Consider the following 12,054-nt stretch of genomic DNA (forward strand, 5'->3'; position numbering starts at 1 on the left):
ACATTCTAGTTTTTAAAAAATTGAGGGATTGAATAAATGTATAGTCTGGAAAGCACACTGAAGCTGAAGACTGGTATTGTCTTTAAACAGTTAATTTTTTTTCCCTTTTTCAAGTACATGCAAACAATTTCATTGCAAACAATAGTAGAGTGTATTGGACCCAATGTTTCCACAAGTCTGAAGAGCAAAAACTGCAGATGTTGGAAATCTGAAATAAGAACAGAAAATCGTGGAGACATTCAAATGGTTGGGCAGCATCTTTAAAAAACAAAACAGAGTTGACATTTTTGGCCAAAGACCCTTTGTCAGGGTCTTCCAACTGAAATAGTAACGGTTTCTCTTTTCACAAATGCTGCCCAACCTGCTGAATGTTTCCAGTGTTTTCTGTTTTCACAAATCCCACTTGTAACAATGCTTTAGGCTGATTCATTTTGGGAGTACTATTGAGGCTACAACATACACCATGAATGGTAGGATCCTAGGGAGTGTTGCAGGACAGAGGAACCTTGAAGATGGCAGTGCAGGTAGATAATGTGGTTAAGAAGGTATATGGCATACTGGCCTTCATTACTCAGGACATAGATTACAAGAGCCAGGAGGCTATGCTCCAATTTTATAAAATGTTGGTCAGACTTCAGCTGTACCTGTGTGCAGTTCTGATCACCACATTATAGGAAGCACATGTTAGCAGTATGACACCTGAGAGGGATTGTTTTCCTATTATCAGAAGTAGGTAAATCTAGAGGACATAGACTTACAGTAAGGTGTAAGAGATTTAGAGGTGATCTGAAGGGGACCTTTTTCACATAGAGAGTGGTGAGTACCTGGAATACACTGCCTGCAAGAATGGTGGAAACGAAGTCACTTACCACATTTAAGAGGTATCCAAATGAGCAGTTGAGTTGTCTTGGCATAGAGGCTAGGGGCCAAGTGCTGGAAAGTGGAATTACTGTAGGTGGATGTCTACTGGTCAGCATGGACATGGTGGGCCAAGTGGCCTGCTTCCATGCTGTATGACTCTATAACTGTCCCAACCATTGTCTTTCAGCACCCTTGATCAAGCATTGATCATCTAAAGGAAGCATCAGCGTAGTTGCACCTGTCTCAGGAGACCTAATCAGTCAGTTCAACAACATGCACCAGGTGAGCCACAGAGTACAACTGATCAGAAGCATGACAGAAAAGGAAGACAAATGTTGATTCTCATCAACTGCAGAGCTTTGAGATTCAGGTGTCACCTTCCTATAAACAAAAGAAGGATGCCAGTTATTAAGGGAAAGCCTACAACCCTTCTCCTGCCAACCAGCCAGGGAGTAATTTCCACAGATTAACTATTACCAACATGCTCGGGAATTAAACACTCAAGTGGCACCATCATGTAAGCCTGACACTTGCTCCATCCCCCGCATGTCACACACGTGCCCAAATTAAACTCAGAAGCCAAACTTACAGTTTCTATTACTTGTGCCAATATCATCGGGTGCTTTGTCCACTATTAACACACTTCTGTAATTTTCAATATGTATTGAGGGTATATTTCTTCATTATTGAGGATGAGTTGCTTCCACTCCAGGTCTGTGAGTACTGAAGTGTCTGGTGAGGCTAATGTGGGAGCTGCAGATTCTTCCACTTTGGGGGGTAGTGCAGTCCTTACTGTCATTTACACTGGCCTTCGGTGTGCTCTTGATACAGGAACTCAAAGTTCTCAATGCCATCTCAAATATGCCTTCACCATTTAGAGAATTCATAGGCCAGAGATTCCCATGAGTCATTGGGGATGTTACATATTTTTCAAGGAGTCTTTAAGAATATCCTTGAATCTTTTTCTCAGTCCACCTGGTAATCTCTTGTGACAGAGTTTGGAATAGAGAGTCTGTTTCAGGAGTCTGGTATTGGACACGCGAACAAAATGTCTTCACCACCTTAGCCAACTGAATTTGATTACGGTCTCAACACTGGGAGAGGACACTGACATTGCTTTACTTATCCAGCCAGTATATTTAGTGGATTTTGTGGAAACGGCGTGGGTATTCAGAGTTAATCAGCCTACAATTCCCTTTTGACATTACTTGCATGAAATCTTATTAGAAACAGCATATGCCTCAAACACTGAAATAGGTCTTAACCAGAGGACTGAAGCCTGCTTTGGCATTAGATAAAGAATCTGACTTTATCTGGGCTCTTGTCAGGAAATCCAACTCATTAATCTTCATTAACTTTTCATGCTTACTGGTCTTCCCAAGCACATCCCCGACACCATAAATTGTCTTCCCAGCTCACTGATCATTTCCCACCTGGGTATCCTCCCCCCAATCCCCCTGGTCTTACCCTTTTTCCAATCTTTCCCTTTCCCCAGTCTGCATGCCAACACACTTCCTCTGCAATTCTCAAAAAGCTGGAGGAACTCAGTGGGTCAGGCAGCATTTATGGAGGTGAAATGGACAGTTGACGTTTTGGATCGAGACCCTTCATGAGGACTGGAAAGAAAGAAGGGGATGCGCAGTATAAAAAGATGGGGGGAAGGGGCAGAGCAAGAGCTGGTGAGTGACAGGCAGATCCAGGTGAGGGGGGGAGTGGGAATGATGTAAGAAGCTAGGAGGTGATAGGTGGAAGTGACAAAGGGCTGAAGAAAATGGAATTGGATAGGAGAGGATAGTGGACCATGGAATGAAGGGAAGGAGGTGGGGAGGGGAACCGGTGGGAGGAATATATGGGTGATGGGCAGAGCGAGAGGGTGGGGGGGAGGGGGAAGGGATATGGTGCTCGGGTTCGGTGGGATAAGAGATAAAAGGGAGACAGAGGGTAGTGGTTACCGGAAGTTAGAGAAATCTATGTTCATACCATCAGGCTGGAGACTACCAGAGCGCAATATGAGGTGCTGTTCATCTGATCTGCATTTGGCCTCAACTTGGCAGTAGAGGATGCCATGGACAGATATGTCAGTGTGGGAATGCGAAGTGGAATTAAAATAGATGGTCACCAGGACATCCCGGCTGGTACAGCAGATGGACCGAAAGTGCTCGCTGAAGCCATCCCCGAATCTGTGTAGAGGAGGCCGTGCTGGGAGCACCGGATGCAATAAACAATAAATGACAGTGATGGATTCACATGTAAAGGATTGCCTCATCTGGAAGGACTGTTCAGGGCCCTGAATGGTGGTGAGGGAGGAGATCAGAATCAGGTTTTTTTCAGTGATGTATGTTGTGAAATTTGTTGTTTTGCAGCAGCAGTACAGTGCCAGACATAAAAATTACTATGAGTTAAAAAAATAAATAAATAGTGCAAAAGAGAAATAATGAGGTAGTGTTCATGGGTTCATGGACCGTTCACAAATCTGATGGCGGAGGGGAAGAAGCTGTTCTTGAAACATACATTGTGGGTCTTCAGGCTCCTGTACCTCCTCCCCAATGGTAGTAACGTGAAGAGGGCTTGTTCCGGGTGGTGAGGGTCCTTAGTGATGGATGCTGCCTTCTTGTGGCACCACCTCTTGAAGATGTCCTCGATGGTAGGGAGGGTTGTGCCCATGATGGAGCTGGCTGAGTCTACAACCCTCTGCAGCCTCTTTCTATCCTGCACATTGGAGCCTCCATACCAGCAGTGATGCAACCAGTCAGAATGCTCCTTGGTCTTGTTGATGCTGAATGCAAGGAGTTGTTGCAACACCACTCAACCAACCGATCTAACGCACTTCTGTACGCCTCCTCATCGCCATCTGAGATTCTGCAAACAACAGTGGTGTCATTGGCGAATTTATAGATAGCGTTTGAGCTGTGCCTATCCACACAGTCATGAGTGTAGAGAGAGTAGAGCAGTGGGCTAAGCATGAATCCTTGAGGTGCGCCTGTGTTGATGGTAAGCGAGGAGGAGATGTTACTACTGATCTGCACTGACTGTGGTCTCCCAATAAGGAAGTTGAGGATCCAGTTGCAGAGGGAGGTACAGAAGCCCAGGTTTTGAAGCTTGTTGATTAGTACTGAGGGGATGATGGTGTTGAACGCTGAGCTGTAATTGATAAACAGCAGAATGATGTATGGTTTGCTGTAACATGTTTTGATATAACATGGGGCAAGTATAACACATAGTGCGGTTGCAGGGATAAGTGCCTGGAGGGGGGTCGGTGGGGAGGGATGAGCGGATAAGGGAGTCATGGAGAGAGCGATCCCAGCAGAAAGCGAAGAGGGGAGGGGAAGATGTGCATGGTGGTGGGATCCCATTGGAGATGGCAGAAGTTGCAGAGAATGATATGTTAGATTAACAGGCTCATGGAGTGGTAGGTGAAGACTAGGCGAACACAATCATGTTATGTTTGGGGAGATGGGCGAGAGCAGATGTACGGGAAATTGAAGAGATACGGGTGAGGGCTGCATCGATAGCAGTGGGGGAGAAACCCCATTTTCTGAAAAAGGAGGACATCTAGGATGTCCTGGAATGGAAAGCCTCATCATGAGAACAGATGCGGTGGAGACGCAGGAACTGAAAGAAGGGAATAGCATCCTTGCAAGTGACAGGGTGGGAAGAGGTATGGTCGATGTAACTGTTCTTCTGTCTCTGCCGCACCTGTTCTCATGATGAGGCTTTCCACTCCAGAATATCTGAGATGTCCTTTTTCAGAAAACGGGGTTCCCCCCTCTGCTATTGATGCAGCCCTCACCCTCATCTCTTCTATTTCCAGCACGTCTGCCCTCTGCATCCGGTGCTCCAGTGCAGCCTCTTCTATATCGATGAGACCCAACACAGATTGGGGGATTGCTTCCTCGAGTCCGCCATGCCAGCTGGGGTCTCCCGGTGGTCAGCCATTTTAATTCCACTTCGCATTCCCACACTGACATGTCTGTCCACGGCCTCCTCTACCGCCAAGTTGAGACTAGATGCAGATTAGAGGAACAGCACCTCATTTTCCTCCTTGGCAGTCTCCAGCCTGATGGCATGAACATCAATTTCTCCAACTTCTGGTAACCACTCCCCTCTGTCACCCCTTTTTCCCTTATCCCACTGGTCCCCATCACCCCCTGTCTTTCCCCATCCCCACCTTCTTGATCTGCCTATCATCCACATTCCTCCCACCGGTTCGCCTCCTCTCCTCCTTCCCTTTATTCTGTCTTCTCCTATCTGATTCCATCTTCTTAAACCATTTGTCACTTTTACCTATCACCTCCCTACTTCTTATATCATGCCCACTCTCCCCCTCCTGCCTATCACCCCTCCTCACCTGGATCCACCAATCACCTGCCAGCTCTTGCTCCACTCCTTCCCACCCCCCCCCCCAACCTTTTTATACTGGCTGTCTCCCCTCTTTCTTTCCAGCCCTGATGAAGGGTCTCAACCCGAAACGTCGACTGTCTTTTTCCCTCCATAGGTGCTGCCTGACCCACTGAGTTCCTCCAACTTTTTGTGTGTTGCTCTAATTTCCAGCATCTGCAGTCTCTTGTGTCTCCATTTGCAATTCTACAGTTTTTAGAATGGTGGGAGATTGCAGAGCCTTCATACACAAGTGTACACATTTACAAGCTGTTCTTCTGTATGCAACACATTGGGCCTTATGTGCAGCAGAATGTTAGTGTCTGAAAACAGCACAAAAAACAGATATCATCCCCTCCCCCCACCCACCCCAAACCAACCCTCCAAACAGCCTGTTGTAACATGTGATTTTAAGCACAGAAGAATTGTTAGGCCTTAATCTGCAAGCAAGCTGCCCATTGCATCAGCCGTGGTTCCATAAGGGAAAAAGAAAACTGCTAAAAATCTTATGCGGTGTTAGTTGATATCACATAAAATAACAGATAAATGAAAAGGGTTGTACATCTATAAAGTGAATGAGGAACAGCGTGATGTTGATAACTTTCATAGTTTATATTGCTGTCATCAATAACATTGACTTACTGCATAATTACAAAAGTTTTGTTCAATGCCACACGATGATACTATGTATGGCACTCACCACAGTTTGTTTAAAGTTCCTTTGTCCTGCACATTGCATATACATTCACATTTTAAATTAAAATAGGTCAGTGTACTCCACAATACATAATGACTTATAGAGATGTTTTGCTGCTTTCTTCTACAAGTCAAAACAAAAGGCAGTCAGGCGTTTTGTTAAGCTTTTACCTTGGCTTTAGTTTGGCAATTTTTAATTGCAGTGCAGCTGATTTTTCTTGCCTAGTGGCTGAGTAATTGATATGTTTCAAAAGCAGCTGTATAACTTATCCTCCGGCGTTAGCGGCTCCCTTGATGTTTGTTCTACAAACAACCCTCTGCAGATTAGAGAAGTGAGCTGATAAAATGGAAGGAGGGAAAGTCTAGGACAGGGTTGCTGAACAACGGCATAATGGTTAACCTGCTTAGTATCTGTTATAAACTACTGTTCATTGCAGGAGTGGGAATTTTTTCACCACCTGCGTTTCTGAAAACATGTGGGTAGCAGATCCATTGAAGAGTTTCAAAACAAATCCTGACTTTCTGCCCCCCAAGTTATTTCCTGCTCTGTGACTCATGATGGGAGTGGTAGTCCTAATGCATTCTTGTGTAATTTGTCAGCTTTGGTATATGCTATCAAGGCTGTCTGGAAGTTTAGGGTCATTGGTGTTTCTAAGTTGTATTGTGCATCTGGCAGAAACCAAACTGAAACTGATGAAAAGCATTACTGTTTCGTCGTCTTAACTGCTGGAGCATACCATTGAAATGTTTGATACAAATTCTACACTTCTTTCTGTGCTCTGAGAAGCCACGAGTCAAATTCTTGAAAGACTTGTCCTGTGGCTGCACCCTATTCCATCGTTGCATTGTTTAATAAGACTGACGCTGCAAAATTCCCTTAATGCTTTTCTAACAGATGTTTTAATAAGATATAAATAAAATTTGGAGGTCAAAATAAATAAACTTTACATATGCCTGTGAGTGAATCATACTACTCCATCAGAGGTCAGAGTAAATTTTGTTTGCATGTCAAAAGAACAAAGTTTAAGTTCATTGATGTTTTACTGTAATTAAAGCATGGGGTGCAGAGATTTTTCACAGCATCACTTTAGAACTAAGTTCAAAACCAAAATCTGCATGGATTTCACCTAGTATTCTTCTTGCCAGATTCATCTGCCTATATTCCAGGTTTTATCTTGAGAATAAATAAATCAATTTTGCCAAGTCCAGTTTAAGGAAAAATGATTGCCAGTTTCAGGTTATCCTCAGGAAAATTCGTTGATAATTGGTAAAGTAGTTATAATAATCAGGAGATTCCCACATGGACTGCTTGAAGAAGAAGAAGAAGAAGAAGAAGAAGAAGAAGAAGAAGAAGAAGAAGAAAGTGGGGGTTATAAGATGATGTTTGTTACTTCTATATCTCTCCAGCTCGATACTAATCTCCAGAATCCTTTTTACGCAGTCCCTCTGTGTCCAGAATGACTGCCACTTCCTGTTCTGAGGCAGCTGATGAGGCCAATGTGGGATCCACAGGTGGGGCAGGAGATGCTTGATGGGTAGAACAGGAACTGGTGAATTTTCACTGAGCTTTTGTGTGTTCCCTGATCTCCCCTTTCCATTCTGAGTGTTCATGAACCAATGATTTCCACAGGTCAACAAGGTTGATACATCTTTTTATAGAGGCTTTGAGAGCATACCTGAATCATTTCCTCCACTCCCCCCTCCCCCCCCAGTAATGCTTTGCCACAACAAAGATCTCATCTCTGATGAATAGCATGATACACTCACAGGCATATATGAAGTTTATTTACTTGGGTCTCTAAGTTCTCTTTTTATCTTATTAAAAGATCTGTGAGCAAATCACTAAGGCAATTTTGCAGTGTCAGTCATACTATATGAAGCAATGCTGCAATTTAACAACAAAGTACAGCCACAGGACAAGTGTTTTAAGAATCTTGTCTTTCCCAGGAGTGTGGTGTCAGGCATGTGAACAATATGGCTCACCCGAAAGAGTTGACTAAATGTAATTAACTCCTCAGTACTGGAACTGTTGGCCTGGGAAAGGAAGCTGACATTATTTTATCCCCCTACATTTAGAGGATTAGACAGCATTGATGGTATCTCCCCAGTGCTTAGAAGCCCATGTCTCTGAAGTGTACAGAAGGGGGGATTACTGCTGCCTGGTAGACCATGATCTTTCTGCCAAGTGTGAGGTCTTTATCTTAATACACTTCTCTTCTCTTGGCTAAAGACTCTGCTGGTGCATTGGAGGCAGTACTGAATTTCAGCACTGATGTCTGCCTTGGCTGAATTGTGGCTTCAAAGATATTGGAAGTGGTCCACATTTTCCAGGGCCTCATTGTGAACCTTTACCGTCAGTGGGTGGTATTGTAGAGCAGGGCTAAATTGGTAGATAATCTGCTTTGCAGATGTTTAGCATAATACCCATTCTCTCACATACTTCAGTAAATAAGTTGACAATAATTTGGAGTTCAGCGTCTGGACATGTGCTGGCAACCTGCAAGCATCATTGGCATATTGTGGTTCAATGGCTAAGGCTGGTGTGACTTTGGTTCTGATGTGGAAGGGATGTGGTTTGAACATTTTCCTCTTTGTCCTGTGAGCTAAATCCACTCCGTCAGGAAGCTTCTTGGAGTTGAGGAACAAAAGTGTGGCAAGACAGATTGAAAAAAAGTTAGAGCAGTGACACAGCTATGCTTGACCCCATTTTGCACTGGGATTAGGTTTGTGGTGGGCCTTTTGATTAGAATCATGGCTAGCTTGTCATCATGTAACTGATATAAAGTACAAATGAATCTCTAACAGCAGACAAGTTTGAGAAGGGTTCTCCACAGCAAACCGCACCCCCCCCCCTTCAGTTGTTGATAAAGTTGAACGGTTATTTGTAAGTTCCAAAAAAGACTTCAGATGGCAGCTGATCCTGCTCCCTGAATCCCTGAATTCTTCTTGAAGTTGATGCATAATGAAGATGATCTCCGGTGTGTCTTTTGATAGACGGATATGTCTCTTCTTAGAAAGTAGATGTGCTGGTGTGCTTTCTTGGCCATAGAATCTTATGGCTGGACCACAACAAATTGTTGGTGATATTTACACCTAGGAACTTGAGGGTTTCAACCATCTCCACCTCAGCACCATTGATAGAGACAGGGGCGTGTATTCTGCCCCACTTCCTGAAGTCAATGACCAGCTCTTTTATTTTGCTGACAGAGAGAAATTATTGTCTTAACAGAGTCATTAGGCTCTCTATGTCTTGCTGTTTCCGTCTTGTCATTGTTTGAGACCAACAAACTTGTAAATGGAGTTAGAAGCTGGCCACACAGTCATGAGTGTGTAAGGGGCTATACCTCAACAGATCATCAGAAACTGTTCTGATGGAAGGTCATTAAACTGAAATTTTCACTCTAGTGAAACAGACAGCATGCTGCCTGACATGCTGAATATCTCCAGCATTTTCTGTTTTTATTTTAGGTCCAGCATCTGCAGTTTTTTTTTACTTTTTGTAGTATTTTTTGCATTTGATGTTGGGAAGGAAATTTTAAACCAACCATAATTAATGGAGATAAGTTAATTCATTTTCAGTGATGGAGAAAAATATATGTACATGAGGCACACTGGAATTAGCTGTCACCAGGAATTGGGGGAATTTGACAGGTTTGGATGTCTGCAGCTTTGTTTTGAGCAAGGTGAGGCAACCCTCATGGTTTCTGGTTAGAAAATGCCTGGGGTGGTTTACAGACATGCTGCATATATCTGAGCTTATCTGAAGGGAGTAACAGCTCACACAATACAAAGACCTGTAATAACTTGCCTCAGACTGCAGCTGTTCATCGTAGCTCTGGGGCCAAGAAACGAATTGAGGCTTTGTATGCATTATTGAATAACACACAACCATGTCTGTGTGTGGCCAGCATGATCAGGTATGCTTCTAATTTTCAGCGTCATAAATAGAGTCCCTTAAAAATCAGTTACAACAGACTCATTTTTAATCCTATTGGCACGCATGATGAGTTAGCAGGAATGGTGTGGGTAAGATGTTAAGGCAATGCCACATTCCCTCCTCCTGTTTTCTTAGCTGAGGTTAGATCAAGTATAGGGTTGGGGAGCGGGTTGCGATGCGATGTGGGGGCCTGTTTTACATACAGAACCTTCAGCATATTGATGCCACAACCCATGTAGACTAAATCCTTGGAGTTCCTGGCATGTTCTTGCTTCTCACCCAACACCCATTTGATCTCATTTGGTTTTACCCAATATCCATTCCAGCCCACCGGGCCAGACCTAATACACGTTCCAGGCTGCTGAACTTGAACCAACACCCAGAACAGATTAAGTCCAGTAAGTTTGGTGTACTCTTCACTAAATCTTAAAAGAGTGAGAGAGGATCTAAATGAAGCTTACAAAATTCTGACAGGGCCAGGTGGACTTAATGCAGGAGGATGTTTGGCCTGGCTGGGATGTCTAGAACATGTGGGTCACTGTCTCAGCTTACTGGGCTAGAGATTTAGGACTGAGATGAAGACAAATTCCTTCCGTTTTCTACCACAGAATGCTATAGAGGCAAGTCACTGAATATTTTTAAGAAGGGAATAAATTTCTACATCACTAACTAGGGGGAATATGGTATTGGGAGATAGATGATCAACCATGATCGAAGTGAATGGCAGAGCAGGCTCGAAAGGCCATATAGCCTACCTCGGCTCCAATGTTTCCGTTCCCACATGCTGGGTTTAACAGAATAATATTCCAGGCTATTTGGCCTTGTCACACCTTCCAGTTTCAGGAGGAGACAGAACTGCAACATTAAAATGAGGCTGTGATTTAAGGTAGTCCAGGCCTCATACCGACCTAGCCGTGGGGAAGGAGCTTGCCTCCTTCTAGCTCCCCACCATTGCATCCTGACCTTGTCATAAGTTAAAATCAGTCCTTCTGTGTCATTTGTGAAAGTGCCTCAGACCATTTATGCATGCTAACTCCAGAAATACCTCCCCTTTCCTCCATGATCAGGGTAGAACTGTCCATGTAAAAGCTACAATAATATAATTCAATATTCCATGTTCCATTAACTAAAAATTACAATTTATTTGCCCTTCAAATTTCTAATTTGCAGCTGACAACAAATGTGCAGTTCCTCTGTAGCTGCCAGCTCTTGGAGAACTATAATGAGCGCCTTGCAGTGGAAAAACAAATGAGACACCACACCACTTCAATAATAGAGTAACAGCCCCCTACAGACCTATCAAGAAGCACTTCGGGAGACTACTAGTAGTCTCAGGATTTCCTGTTTAAAAAAAAGTCTCTGTATGATCAAATGCAAAGTTCATGTGTCATACCGTGGGAAATTAAACTGTAATAGTGGAAGTTAATTAACTGATACTTCAAGGGGGATTTTAACTCCCTCCGCCTGATTGGTACTCCAGGAATACATATAAATCAAGGTTCAATGATGTACATAGATGCCAAAAGGCATTTTAATGCCATACCTGGTAGAGGTTACTTTTTGTGGGACTTGGAAGAGCCAGAGCTTCCCCCCACCCTCCACTACTTAGGTCAATATCCTTTCATTCAATAACAGAGCATCAGCCCCCTACAGAACCAGCAGTAATAAGGACCAGATGATATATTTTCAGTTGTGTTGACTGAAGGATAAAAACTATCAAGGATAACACACAGAGCTTTTAAAAATACACTTTGGATGGAATGGAACCTGGTAACTGTTATTTCCAGGTTGTTTTGCATTACTCTGGAAATTTAACTGGACACTTTTCAGCATAGGTACTTGCATCTCTGACTTGTATTCAGCACCAGACACACATCAAATGACATCATTCCTCATTGCAATACTTACTTTTCAAGTATTAAAATTAGACTGTTGTTGGCCATTCCTGGGATAACTGCTTATCTCTCACTGTTCCCTGAATCTCCTGACCTTGTTCCTTGACAGTTGCAGAGAGCACAAAGGAACAAGTATAATACCAGTTTAGTGTTGGACACAACTAAAGCTTGCAGTTGGTCGGCTTATGACTGAAATGATCCTTGGTATAGCTCGTAACAACTATATCTCATGTCTATAACCCGCTTGAGAGTTACACTGAGAAAATGGGTTACTGCACAGAAAATTTG

At 43.4% G+C, this 12,054-nt stretch overlaps 1 protein-coding gene across 4 annotated transcripts in view; it reads left to right on the forward strand.

Annotated features, from left to right (window-relative positions):
* dlgap1a (discs, large (Drosophila) homolog-associated protein 1a) overlaps positions 1-12,054 on the forward strand; it is a 161,405-nt gene that overhangs the window by 100,232 nt on the left and 49,119 nt on the right. The gene's annotated exons all lie outside the window — the stretch shown is intronic.

This window comes from Pristis pectinata, chromosome 9 (genome assembly GCF_009764475.1).
Source record: "Pristis pectinata isolate sPriPec2 chromosome 9, sPriPec2.1.pri, whole genome shotgun sequence".
Lineage (NCBI taxonomy): Eukaryota > Metazoa > Chordata > Chondrichthyes > Rhinopristiformes > Pristidae > Pristis > Pristis pectinata.